This window comes from Phascolarctos cinereus, unplaced genomic scaffold (genome assembly GCF_003287225.1).
Source record: "Phascolarctos cinereus isolate Bilbo 61053 unplaced genomic scaffold, phaCin_HiC Scaffold_726;HRSCAF=1367, whole genome shotgun sequence".
In the NCBI taxonomy this organism is placed as follows: domain Eukaryota; kingdom Metazoa; phylum Chordata; class Mammalia; order Diprotodontia; family Phascolarctidae; genus Phascolarctos; species Phascolarctos cinereus.
Window position 1 is genome coordinate 234,154,354 of NW_027556098.1, and position 14,166 is coordinate 234,168,519.

The 14,166-nt window shown below is 38.6% G+C and overlaps 1 pseudogene; it reads right to left on the minus strand.

Annotated features, from left to right (window-relative positions):
- Positions 1–384: 384 nt before the first annotated feature.
- LOC110220708 (hamartin-like) lies at positions 385–7,566 on the minus strand (annotated as a pseudogene).
- Positions 7,567–14,166: the final 6,600 nt, after the last annotated feature.

The following is a 14,166-nucleotide window of genomic DNA, read 5'->3' on the forward strand; positions in this document are numbered from 1 at the left end:
CTGTCTCTGTCTCTCTCCAAACTACCTTATAATTTTTTAGGGGTGATGCCTCATATTTCACAGGTTCATAGGATGCACTAATTTGGGGAAAGGAGAAAGAAAAGAAAGACACTTATGAATACGAATTGGTCCTTGGTTTAGGTTGCATTTCTAGATAAAGAAAAGTGAAGCTTACATGAGAGTTAAGAATAAAGTCAAAGCCATTTCACTGGCAGATCCTAACATACTTCTGTGTTCATTCTTTTGTCAAGAAGGAGCTCCATCTTATTTCTATGACAGGAGCTAGCTATTCACACCTGGAAATATGAAATCTTTTATATTTGCACCCATGCCTCCCATTCTATATAAAGAATATGAAATTTAACACTCGTTGACCATCATCCTTTAAGTGGATTCATGCTGAGTCTCATTATAATCCATGATATTAAGTTGCCCAACACTTTCCTGGTTTTTGAGAGATGAGTGAAGGCCATGTAGGCTCTGGGGAGGGAAGTTGGGTTTCCTTCATTTCCCTGCTTGGATCCCCAGTTCAGTCTTTATTGTCCCAGAAAGGCTGTTGTTGATCAAGCTGTCCTCATCATACTGGCTGTCACTCTTACTAAAAAACACAGCTCTGGAGCCATTATGTCCAGGAAGCTCTTTGAACTGGGAAGTGTGCCAACAGTCAAAAAGACGGTGGAAATTTCTAAAATGATTATTTTCCACCAATTGCTGAATGTCCCTGCCCTCTGGCTTGGAGGTTTCTTGGGAGTAGAAAGCACAGCGCTGATGCTATTACTTCCTCCACCTCCTCTGCTGTCACTATTGCCTTGGCTGTTACCAGACTTGGGCATGCTGGTCTCACCATTGCATCCAGTGGCCTCTTTACTCTACCCTATCAGTGAATCAGGGCAACCTTTACTACAACAGCCAAGCATTTTCTAATTTTCTCAGCCTCAGCTTTTTCTTTAATTTTTTTTTCAAGAGGCCATCCTTCTCTAGGCTGCCATATGAATTGAAGATTTTTATTTCAAATGCCTGGATAATCCTTTTCTGAGTATCATCCTCCAGGCCAAGCTTGACATCCACCAGGTATTTCTTCTGTTCCAATAGAAGAAGTTCCACAATCTGATTTTGGGAAGTATCAAGTTGCTGATGGCTTTCATTTTTCTCTAGTTCTTTTCTATAATAAGTCATCATTATTTCCATTTTCTGTATAGGGTCTGTATACTTGTTCTGCAATGGCTCCAAATATAACTCATTGACCTACCCAAGGACCAATAGCTGTCTATTCAAGAACTCCATCTGCTCCTGGACCAATTCACTGTTTGAAAGCTTTTGAGAAACTTGGCTGAATAGTAACTCTCTGGGCAAGACACAGAACTGTATGCCTCATTGTTGGCCTTCTTTATTTCTGACCTCAGATCTGCAATCATATTCCGGCATTCTTCCAGCTTTGTCTGTAATTCCTGGCCCTGGTTGTAGATTTCATCCTGATCATGTAACAGTTGTCTGATCCGTCTATGGAGTGAGGTCACCACAGTGTTATGTTTCTCCTGAAGCTGATTGTATCTGGACTATTCTTTCTGCAAGCTTACTTCCCACATCTGGATGTCCTTCTCTTAGAACTTCAGCTGATCATTCATAGTAGTTTTGTGTCTCTCCGGTGACATTGCTTTGATCATCTCTCAGAGGACATATTCATTCTGGAGAGCATATTGCTGCCTTTTGAAATGCTGAGAGAGTCACTGGTTGTGTAGCAACAGCAATTTGTTCCAAAGGGTGTGAATCTTATCTGAGGGCAGAGAGTCTCCAAAGTTGGCCCAATTGACGGACTTACTGGGCAAAAACAATTCATTCAACTACTTGATATATGAATCTCTTCCCTTTGGTATCAGTTTATCCAGTAATTCCACTGGGGAAATAGAGGGAATGTAATCTTCCTGTTTCCTTTTGCTTTCTTTAAAGCTGTTTAATCCTCGAGGGGGCGGAGCCAAGATGGCGGAGTGAAAGCAGTGACTTGCTGGAGCTCTCCTCCAAACCCCTCCAAATACTCATAAAAAATGGCTCTAAACAAATTCTGAAGCAGAAGAACCCACAAAAAGACAGAGTGAAACAAATTTCCAGCCCAAGACAACGTAGATGATTGATCAGAAAGGTGCATCATGCCAGGCTGGGAGCACAGCACAGCATGGCATGGGCGCGCAGGCCAGAGCAAACCTGGAGCAGGCCTCAGAGGACTGAATCTCGGTCAGCTGTGGAGGTTTCCAGACTCTTCAATCCATGAATGCCAAAGACAACTTAGAAGGTCAGTGGGAAAAGTTTGTTTCTGTCAGTGCTGAGACAAGAAGGTGGGGTTTCAGCTCCATTCCCCAAGAGTGTGGCCCTGGGCAGGGGGCAGCTGCTTCCCGAGCTTCCTGCCCACAGACTGAGGGGGAATCCAGTGGCTGATCAGAGAGGGACTGCAGGGATCTCTTTGCCAGTGCTGAGGCAGGAATCTCTTGCTTTGCCCCTGTTTGGATCAGGGTCACAGTTCTGGGCGGCGGTGCTGGGGTGAGGAGGAATGCTGGTGAGGTAGAGCTTGGAGTGGCTGTGGAGAGGAACCCTTCCTCACAGTTACTGGACAGAAAGGAATACTTGTGGTCACAGGCCAGGAAAGGAGTAAACACCTCGCCCCTTATCATACTACTTTGGAAGAACTGAAAATTTACAGGTCCCTACAAGTATCTCTGAAAACAGCTATACAAACCCCTGAAGCTTGGGACAATACACTCTCCACATTGGAAGCAGACTGTTACCTTAACAAAGAGTTTAAAACTCAAGTAATTGGTTGGGATCATGAGCAAGCAGCAAAAATCAGACCATATCTTACTTTGGTGAAAAAGAAGATCAAAATATACAACCAGAAGAAGACAACAATCAAAGCTCCAAGAAAAATATGAATCAGTCCAGGCCTTGGAAGACTCAAAAGGGATTTTGAGAAGCAAGTAAGGGAAGTAGAGGAAAAACTGAAGAGAAATGAGAGTGATGCAAGAAAATCAAAAACAAGTCAACAGCTGCTAAAGGAGACCCAAAAAAATACTGAAGAAAATAACACCTTAAAAAATAGCCTAACCCAAATGGCAAAAGAGGTCCAAAAAGCCAATGAGGAGAAGAATGCCCTAAAAAGAAAATTGGCCAAATGGAAAAGGAAGTCCAAAAGCTTACTGAAGAAAATACTTCCTTAAAAATTAGAATAGAGCAATTGGAAGATAGACTTTATGAGAAATCACGACACTAAACAAATCCAAAAGAATGAAAAATTAGAAAACAATGTGAAATATCTCATTGGAAAAACAACTGACCTGGAAAATAGATCCAGGAGAGAGAATTTAAAAATTATTGGACTATCTGAAAGCCATGATCAAAAAAGAGCCTAGACATCATCTTTCAAGAAATTATCAAGGAAAACTGCCCTGATATATTAGAACCAGAGGGCAAAATAGAAATTGAAAGAATCCACAGATCTCTCCTGAAAGAGATCCCCAAAGGAAAACTCCTAGGAATATTAGCCAAATTCCAGAGTTCCCAGGTCAAGGAGAAAATATTACAAGCTGCCAGAAGGAAACAGTTCAAGTACTGTGGAAACACAATCAGGATAACACAAGATTTAGCAGCTTCTACATTAAAGGACGCAGGGCATGGAATATAATATTCTGGAGGGCAAAGGAGATAGGATTACAACAAGAATCACCTACCCAGCAAAACTGAGTATAATCCTTCAGGGGAAAAAATATTCAGTGAAATAGACTTTCAAGCATTCTTGATGAAAAGACCAGAGCTGAATAGAAAATTTGACTTTCAAATACAGGACTCAAGTGGAACATGAAGAGGTAAACAGGAAAGAGAAATCATAAGAGACTTATTAAGATTGAACTGTTTACATTCCTGCATGGAAAGATGATATTTATAACTCATGAGACCTTTGTCAGTATTAGGGTAGTTGGAGGAAAAAAAATATGTATATAGTAGATAGATAGATAGAGGGCACAGGGTGAGTTGAAGATTAAGAGGTCATGTCTGGAGAATAAAATTAAGGAATGAGAGAGGATTATACTCAGAGAAGAAGAAAGGGAGAGGTAGAATGGGGTAAACTATCTCACAAAAAAACAGAAAAGTCTCTTACAGTGGAGGGGAAACGGGGAAGGTGAGAGAATGAGTGAATCTTATTCTCATAGGATTTGGCTTAAGGAGGGAATAACATACACATTCAATTGGGTATGGAAATCTGTCTTACCCTACAGGAAAATAGGGGAGAAGGGGACAAGAGAGCAGGGGATGATAGAGAGGAGGGCAGATTGGGAAAGGTAATCAGAAGTAAATACTTCTGAGGAGGGACAGGGTCAAAAGAAAGAATAGAATAAATGGGAGGGCAGGATAGGATTAAGGGAAATAGAGTTAGTTTTTCACAACATGTCTACTATACTGAGTTGCTTGCCTTTTCAATGAGGGTGAGTGGGGAAGGAGGAAGAGAGAAAATCTGAAACCTAAAGTTTTAAAAACATGTGTTAAAAAAATGTTTTCACATGCTACTGGGAAATAAGAAATACAGGAAATGGGGTACAGAAGTCTATCCTGCCCTACAGGAAAATAGAAGGGGAAGGGGATAAGAGAAGGGGAGACAGAAGAGAGGACAGACTAGGGGAAGGGATATTCAGAATGCATGCCATCTTGGGGTGGTAGGAGGGGGGAGATGGGGTATAAATTTGGAATTCAAAAACTTGTGGGAGTGAATGTTGAAAGCTAAAAATAAATACATTTCTATTAAAAAAATAAAAAAAATTTTAAATATAAAAAAAATTTTAAAAATTGCATGATAGCAGGAGGAATTCAGTGTAACCATTAAGAAACATTTATTGATAATGATAGTTTTTAGGACATTGATATAGAGGCTAGTAGAATTCTCATTCTTAGATGTCTCTGAAAGCAGAGTAGTTTGTGTCTGTTCTGGGATGTTTTAGCAATAGTCTTGCTTAAAGGCAGGTTTTCTATGAATTATATCTTCATTCAAAGTACATTATTGTTCATTCTATAAATGGAGAATACTTCATTCACTGTTTTCAGTTAAGAGCAAAACAAAAACAACCCACATAGACAAAATGAAATTAAGTACTGAACCACCCTGGCTGAATAATTACTGTAGTATTTTGTTTCACTTAGCCAGAATAAAGGCCAGAAAGCCCAAAACACAGTAAAAAAAAAATAGCTGTTTAGTCCTCTTTCTAACAAAATGGTAAGCAGTCTTTAGTAACATCTTCTCAAAAAGGTGATCATATGGGGGAGGTTGTCCACTTACAAACCCTTCTTTTCTCTGCGATGGAATTTTACAAGGGCTAAGTGTGAGGATGTTCAGCTCCAAAGAAGTCTAATTTTTCCTGTTACCAGCAGGGCTTTCTTCGGCACACCCACAGGGCTGATCTATGGAAGTAAAGACTTGCTTTGCTGTGTCAGGCTCAAAATTGTCCAGAGAGGAAGTTAGAGGTTCAGTGCTCATATTGGTATGATGAATGTTAGAAGATGTTGAATGGGACTTTCTCTTGAGAACATGGGAGACTGTTGCGATAGAAAGGAAAGTCAAATCATCCTCAAAGTACCACAAGTTCAATATCTGCTGTAGTGATCTCAGAAAGCTTCTTTCTTATCTTTCTCAACATGATCTTTTCTAGGGACTAGATCACCAAAAACCCTGGAAGATCACTTCAAGTGACAGAACCTTTGTCTTCAGATCTTTCTTTTAATCCTCATATTATTAGAAAGTTGTTGCTCTCAGGGTAGACATGGTCTCACAGAATCTGTTCTCCTTTTGGGGGGCCTTGAGTACAACCTGAGGGAGTGGGGAGGTTGCTGGTGTTCTCAGAGGAGTTTCTTTCCTATCAGATGTACCAAAGACTTTTAGATAAGGGTGTGACAACTCAAGTGGGGCATTTCCAGGTGAAGTTGGAGGAGTGGTCATACCACGGAGTGGTACAGAGCTCTATATAGCAGCTTGTGATGGTTCAGTTGATAGATGTGTTGATGACTCAGTACCAGTAGCTGCCCTGCTATGTTTAACAATGTCAGCTCTGGAGTGGAATAAGGGGTAGAAGCAAAACTCCCTCAGCTATTCTGTGTGTCAACATAAGGGCTGACAGTGGCAAGAGTTGGACAATGATGAAAACATGTTGAGATCTGCTGAGACACAGAATAGCCATCTTTGTATGAGGCTTTGGTAGGGTCCAGAGAAGTTTTGGCACATTGTACTTCAACTAATCTCTTCCATCTTGTATGGATCCAGTTCATGGTCTTTGTATCCAGTCACTACTTCTGGATGAATTTAAACATGTTCCCTCATTAGCTTTACTGCTTCTTCAGGGGACTCCAAGTTTTCCTTCATACTATAGTGAGAAAGTAGAAAGGAGACAAAGTTGCAATATTGCATTCCATAAAGATGATGAAAGACAACATAAACACTGGCATGAAGATGGATGAAACAAATTTCTGTCACATGAGCTAGATTCTTCAGGCACCATGATGAAAGGTGGCCAAAAATATAAATGAAGTCATGAAGGTATTATTTACCTGACTGTGGAATCATTGGCAGCATGATTAAGACCAAAATTCCTGTTGGGAATATTACTACATCTGTATAAGCTTTGAGACACTTATGCATGGATGTCAAGAGCAGAACTTTAAAGAGCTTATGCTTCCATGGTGACATGCCCCAGTAATGAGAGGATGGTAAACAAGTAGCAGCTTTGCCCACATATTCATTAATTTTGTCCATGGGATCCTTTTCATGAGGCTTTTTCCACATAGTCATGATTCACAATACCTGTTAGAATCCCTTTGACCCAGAAGTAGCACTTCTAGGACTGTATCCCAAAGAGACCATACAAATGGGAAAAGTACCCACATGTGCAAAAATATTTATAACAACTCTTTGTGGCAAAGAATTGGAAATTGAGAGGCTGCCCATCAATTGGGGAATGGCTGAATAAGTTGCGGCATATGAATGTAATGGAATATTGTTGTGCTATAAGAAATGATGAGCAGGTGGACTTCAGAAAAACCTGGAAAGATTTATGTGGATTGAGGCTGAGTGAAATGAGCAGAATCAGGAGATTGTGGTACACAGTAACAGCTACTTTGTGCTATGTCTAATACTGATAGACTTAACCTTTCTCAGCGATGCAAGGATCTAAGACATCTCCAAAGGCCTCATTATGGAAAATGCTATCCACATCCAAAGAAAGAACTATGGAGTGTGAATGCAGATTGAAGCATACTATTTGCTATTTTTTTTCTTCTGTTGTGTTTTGTTTCCTCTTTTTGGTGGTTCCTCCTATTGGTTCTAATTCCTACTTACAGAATCACTAATGTGAAAATACGTTAACAACAACAACAAAAAAGAATCAATTTGCAGATAATAAGCTACCAATGTGTTTTCAGTCATAGGACTACAGTCAGAATTCAGTTTCTCTTTAAAGACACTTGCTATGTCATCTAACACACCAGAGCCAAGTAATCCAGCATGGAGAGGATTTCACCAGTATTTACTTGCTATGCCATTATCTTATTTGTATGTACTCATACTTTTTATGATACACCCATTAAAACTTCCACAGGCTCTTCATTTGTGCCTCTACCAGACTTAATGCTACCATTAATTAATAGGTAAACCACTTCTCCTTTTGGGCCTCAGTTTCCTCATTTGACAAATGAGGGGGCTAGAATAGATGATTTCTAAGGTCTCTTCCAACTTTAAACCATGTGAATGAACCACTGCCTCCCCTCCCTTCACTTATTTACCTCTCCCAGATCCTCCAGCCTATGGTGCCGCTCCATCTTTTGTAATTTGCCTTGTGTATATTTTGCATGCACTTAAATTTAATTTAAGGTCCCTGGGCTTTGGGACTATAAACACACACACACACACACACACACACACACACACACACGTATTTGTTTTGCATCCTTGGCATATTATATGTTACATAGTATACTTAATATTAGCATCATTGTTACTTAATATAATTAATATAACTATTAAGTGCCTAATACATGCTTACTGATTGATTGATGCTGATTAAGTATTAATGATGAAATTTGTTACCTTGTATAACTTTTCTACTTTCTCATCTTCTGTAGATGTTGACGTGCAAGATGCAATGATCTCCATGGTGGTTTTTGTAAGCTCTAAAATGTGAAATGACATTGTGACAGTTGGGTGGTGCAGCAGATATAGCACTGGACCCAGAGTCAGGAAGACTTGAGTTTATATCCAACATCAGATGCTTGTTAGCTGTGTGACTCTGTGCAAGTCAATTAATCTGTCTGCCTCAATTTCCTCAACTGTAGAGATAATAATAACCCCTATCTTCCAGGGCTGTTGTGAGGAGAAAATGAAGATTAACCTTTGCTATTTATTATCATTAATGAACAAATATCCCATGAAATGGTATAACTTATTTCCTTTGGAATTACAATAATACCAATTCTGCCAGTTCTTTCACATGCTTCCCTAAGGATAATCTGTGAACCATCCTTCCATTTTTGAGGATAGTAATAATGTGAATATTGATGTGATTTTGATTCAGGCCCTTTACAGAGTTCTTCACCTAAGGTCCATAAGTTTCCAAGGAATATGTGAACTTATAATGAAAACAATTATATTCATTTTCACTAATCTATAATTGAAATTTATAATTTTCTTAAATTATGAATATAAGTAATAAACATTATTCTGAGGAAGTGTCCATAGGCTTCAACAGACTGTCAAAAGAGTTTGTGACACACAGAAAAGATTAAGAATCCCTGATTTACATGTATATTGATTCACTGATTGTTGAACAGGTTACTTACATTTAGAGTTGTAGAGTCGTTTCAGTCATGCTTTATTCTTTGTGACCCCACTTGGGGTTTTCTTGGTAAGGATTAGAATGACTTGCCATTTCCTTCTCCAGCTAATTTTACAGATGAGGAATTGAGGCAAACAGAATTAAGTGGCTTGCCCAGGGTCACATAGCTAATAAGTGTCTGAGGCCAGATTTGAACTCAGGAAGATGAGTCTTCCTAACTTCAGGCTCTGGCACTCTATCCACTGTGCCATCTAGCTGCCTCCACATTTAAAATACCAATAGTTAAAGGAATGTTTTTAGATGGTCCACAAATTGTGTGACTTTTAGTATCTTTTGCCCCATTTGTGGTTCAGAAATAAATGCAATAAAACTTTGAGCATACTTCTTTCCTAATATTTCCAAAAATTTTACTCCTCAAATTTTCCAGGCTGTGTATTTGAAGCATGATTTCAGTATTCACTTCATAGAGTTTTAGTCAGATATTCCAAATGCTGCTATGGAAACCTATTTGTGGTTTCAAATGGGATTTTAAAATTATTTTGTTGAAAATAAATCAGGATTTGACAGAGGTAAACAAGTATACTTTAAAATCTGAATGGAATATGAACCGGTAGAATTATGTCTGAAAGAATAAACAGTAGATGCAAAAGTCCTAGAGGGCTCATGACTCATGATGAATTTCTTCACATGTTCACATCACTTGTTTAAATTTTACATCCTTTCTTCTCCTCAAAATGGTGTCCTTTGTTATCCAACATCTTCCAATTCTCCTTCTGAAATTTGACCCACTTTGGCTTCTGGACTACTTTTGGATTTTTTTTTTACCTTGCTCAGGGACTTGCTCATTTTAGTAAATCAACTGTGCCATCACTCTCACAAAAGAAAGTGAGAGCCATATTTAGTGATCGAATATAGTGGTTTGATTGACCCTGGGATAAATTGCAAGCACTGGAACTACCTGTCAGAAGATGAGTGAATATAGTTCCTCATTGAATTAGAAAAAGATTTTAACCCATCTTCTTTGGACCTTGACTTGTAGTTGTAATAGAATATATTTGATAATATTCAGAAGCAGTCTAAAGTAGTGCTTTATAATACCATAGTGCAAACTCTATTTTAAATAGCCTAAATTGTTATGAGCTTGAAATATATCTGTCTGTTAGCATTAAATCAATTCCTGTTTCATTAAGTACAAAATTATACCATTTTCCTTCCTCCCATTTCCTCCCTTATCTTTCATTGCTTGGCCTTCAGAGGCGGTATCACAGTGCTGCTAATACAAAATATGCCAGTAAACTTCAGCACCTGCCTCTCTTGCCACTGGAAGCTCAGGCACTCCATTTCCTTAGCACAGCACACTGGGATATTCAAAGTTTTAGTGTCTTAAATATCTGAAACATTCATAATTTTTGCTAAACATTCAGGCTGATGAAAGTGATCTTTCATCAAACAGTCACATTCCTCTTACCTGGGATATGGGATAACATGCTGGGAGAATATAATCATAAAAATTTTAGACCTGGAAGGGACCTTAGAGCATTATTGAATTTTAGAGCTGGAAGGCATCTGAGTGTATGGAAATCAGTTTCCTTATTTTAGTGATTGCCCACCTCAAATAAGCTTGAGTTTCCTCTTTCCTAGACAAGCCCTCCCTATACCCTACTGCCACCCAAAATATCATCCTTTCTTTCTATTCACCTTCATTACTAAACAGATAAAAAGCATAATCTGCAATTGCTCCCTTCACTCTTGGCAACTCACTCCTTCCTCAGTCCTCAGCTATAAGACTTCCATTCAGCAAACTAAAACTTCTCTCTCCAAGTTAAAAAAACAAAAACAAAAACAAAAAACATTACATCATTACTTCCAAATTCAATACTTTTTTTAAATCCTGAAAGGCAAACTTTCAGCAATATTTCCGACAATTAATAACAAGTTTTTATTACATACCTATCACTATGTTTGGGTTGGGGGTACCTAGGGTTACAACTACAAAAAATGAAGTGATCTTTAATCTCAATGAGTTGATATTCTAATGGGGAAGACAGGTAGTCAAATCAACAAGCAGTATTTAAATGTCAGTCACTACACTAAGTTCTGAAGATACACAGAAAGGCATAAAAAAAACCTAACCAAAAAGCAGTGCCTGCCCTCAAAGAGTTTACAGTCTAATGGAGAAGATAGCATGTGCACAGCAATGCCCAAACAAGGTAAACACAGAATAAAATGGAGATGATCTTAGAGGGAAAACAGTTTCATTAAAAAGTACTGGGAAAGGCTTCTTGCAGAATGTGGATTTTTAGCTGGACCTAAAGGAATTCAGGGAAGCCAAAAGATGGAAATGAGGAGGGAGAGAATTCCAGGCATGTGGCACAGCTACTTAAAAAGTACTGGGTCAAGACATGGAATGCCTTGTTCAAGGAGCAGCAAGAAGACAAGTGTCACTAAATAGCAGATAATATAGAGGAGTAAAGTGTATGAAGACCAGAAAGGTAGACAGGGACCAGGTTATTAATGGCTAGAGGACTGAATAAAGACAAATATCTTATTTTTTTCCAAAAGAGAAGGTAATGGAAAGTGTAAAATGCAGGTTAGTGAGCTTGGGCTCAATTCCTGGAAAAGTTTTAAAATAAATTATTAGAGAGATATGTAAGGTCTGTAAATTGTGGAGCTCAATCTGTTGATATTAGAGATTACAAATTATGGGCCTTTGTTCAGAAACATCTGAGAAGTACCTCACCATGAAAAGAGTGAGCATGTCTATTAGTACCTTGCTGATAGCACACAAAGAATTCAAGATGATTGGCTGACAGATATAGGGAGATGAATTCTTGCCAGAGGAGTTACCACCTCTGATATTTGTAAGAGTAAAAGAGACCTGACAGGGTATCTGCTAGATGGGAGAGGGTAGGCTTGGAGGCACAAGTAGAAAGATGATCCTTAGAAAGAAGGATTAGTTTAGTCTGTTAAACTAGAGGAAAGGATGGATAAACGATGAAAAAGAGTTTTAAGTTAGGGAATAGGGGAAGCAAAGAAACATAATGAATGGCTTCAATGTTTTTTAATAATAAGATGAGAAGAAAACTTATCTGCCAAATAGAGGGGGAAACAAGACTTTGGAGACTTGAGGAAAGAGGAGATCTTGAACAATGATCCCAAGAAGGATGATTGGGAATTAATAATGGAAAAGTGAAATAATTTCCATTTAGAATCAAGGGCCTTTTTGGGATCAAACAATCATTTCTCCAGGCTAAAATCCTTGAGAAAATCATTCAAACTTGGTGCTTCCTCGTCCTCTCTTCTCACTTGATTCAATGATCATCTCTTAAGAGATGATTCTTAAATCTGCTTATTCAGCCCTAACTTTTCTCCAACTGTCTATCAGATTGTTCAAAGTAGAAATCATGTAGACCTTTCATACTGAGCATGATCAAAACAGAACTTCACCCAAACTCTTCCCTCTTCTGAACTTTCCCTTGTACTATTAAGGGCACCATGATTCTTCCAATCTCTCAGGCTCATAATCTTAGCATCATCCTTTATTACTCCCTCGCACTTACACTATATATCCAATTTCTTGCCATGTCTTATCTTTCTACCTTTATGACATCCCACTTCTTTCTCCTCACACAGGCAAAATCAAGATACAGATCTTTATCCTCTCATACCTGGACTATTGCAATAACTTTTTGGTTGGTGTTTCTGCTTTAGATCTCTTCCCATTCCGATCCATTCTCCATTTAGCTGCCAAAATGATTTTCTTAACATCCAGGTTTTGACCATGTTGCCCTTCCCACCCCACCCCTATTCAATAACACTGTGGCTCCATATTGCCTGTAGGATTAAATATAAATTATTTTGTTTGTATTTTAAATCCCATCAAATCTGACCCCTTCTTACCTTTCCAGTCTTTTTACATTTTGCTTTCATTTGTATCATGTTTAGCACAATGCCTGGTATGTAGTAGGCACATAATAATGTCTGTCCCCTTCCACATACTGTAAGATCCAGTGACACTGGCCTTCTTGATGTTCCTCGCTCATTCCGCCTCTTAATCCCATTCTCTTACCCTGAAATAATCTACCCCCTCGCCTTCACTTCCTTCATTCCCTGACTTCTTCAAGACCCAGTTGATACAACTGTATGACTTTCTCTAGTGTATTCAGCATTAAAGGAGTAAGAGAAGATGAAGAGTGATTGACCAAAAGGTGAGGACTCACTGGATATAATAAATGGCAGGAAAAAAAGGATTAGGGAATCAAGGGTGTAGGATGGTACTTTTTTGAATCATTACTGTAGTGTCAAAGCTAAATGGAGTACCGTGAGACTAGCATGAGAGTAATAGATTGGGAGAACAAAGAGAAATGTAGGGAATTAAGGTTTCAATGAAGATGATGTTTAGATTTAGGAAGTGTAAGGTATAGGGGCAGAAAAAGGACATAAGATTATGATCAGAGAAAAGAAGTAATTTTTGAAGATAGTGGAGGCTTGATAGCAGGGGTGATAAGGACATCTAAGGTTTGATTGCCCCTATTGGTGACTAAGTTGGCTTGAAGATATATATCATGGAGGTGAGAAATTTGATGAATTGAGAGGCCGGGGAAATATCAACATGAATATTACAGTCCCCAGGTATAAGGGGAAGTTTGAGATGTAGAAAAAGTCTATGATCTAGCAAGTAAACTTGGGAAGGGAGTGCAAATCACCTGGGGGTTGGTGGATAACTGCAATCAGGATATAGGCAGGGATATAGAGAGAGATGGAGTGAACCTCAGAGGAGGACACGTTGCTGAAGAATGGTGATAGAGAGAGAGCCTAGGCCTAATGGAGACAGAATAGTCTGCTGACTTCTTTTATAGTAAGAATGAGAAAAGATACAATCTACTCTCCAAAAAGTAGCCAGAGATAAAGTGTTTTCAAAAGAATGTCAAGATTCTATGAATTCAAGAAGATTGAAAGAGTGAGAGAGGCAGTGACATAGGATTCAAAGGACTTTGATAACTATAGATGTTAAGTATTTATAAACTACAAACCATTATAGAGAGGGATATAGGATTGTGGAATGAGAGTACATTGAAGTTAGGAAGAATTGGTTTTAAGTCCTGCCTCAGGTAACTCTCTAAAAATGTATGTTAAATTATAGATGGAGAGAGTTTCTATACCTTTGAAATAATAGATTGTTCATATATTGATATGAATCATGACTGACATGTGAACTGTTTTTAAGCCATTTCTCTAGTTCTGATGCTTGGTTTCTCCTTTGACTCTTGATACTGACATCTGGGTCTTATTCTTTCTGGAGAAAACAAGA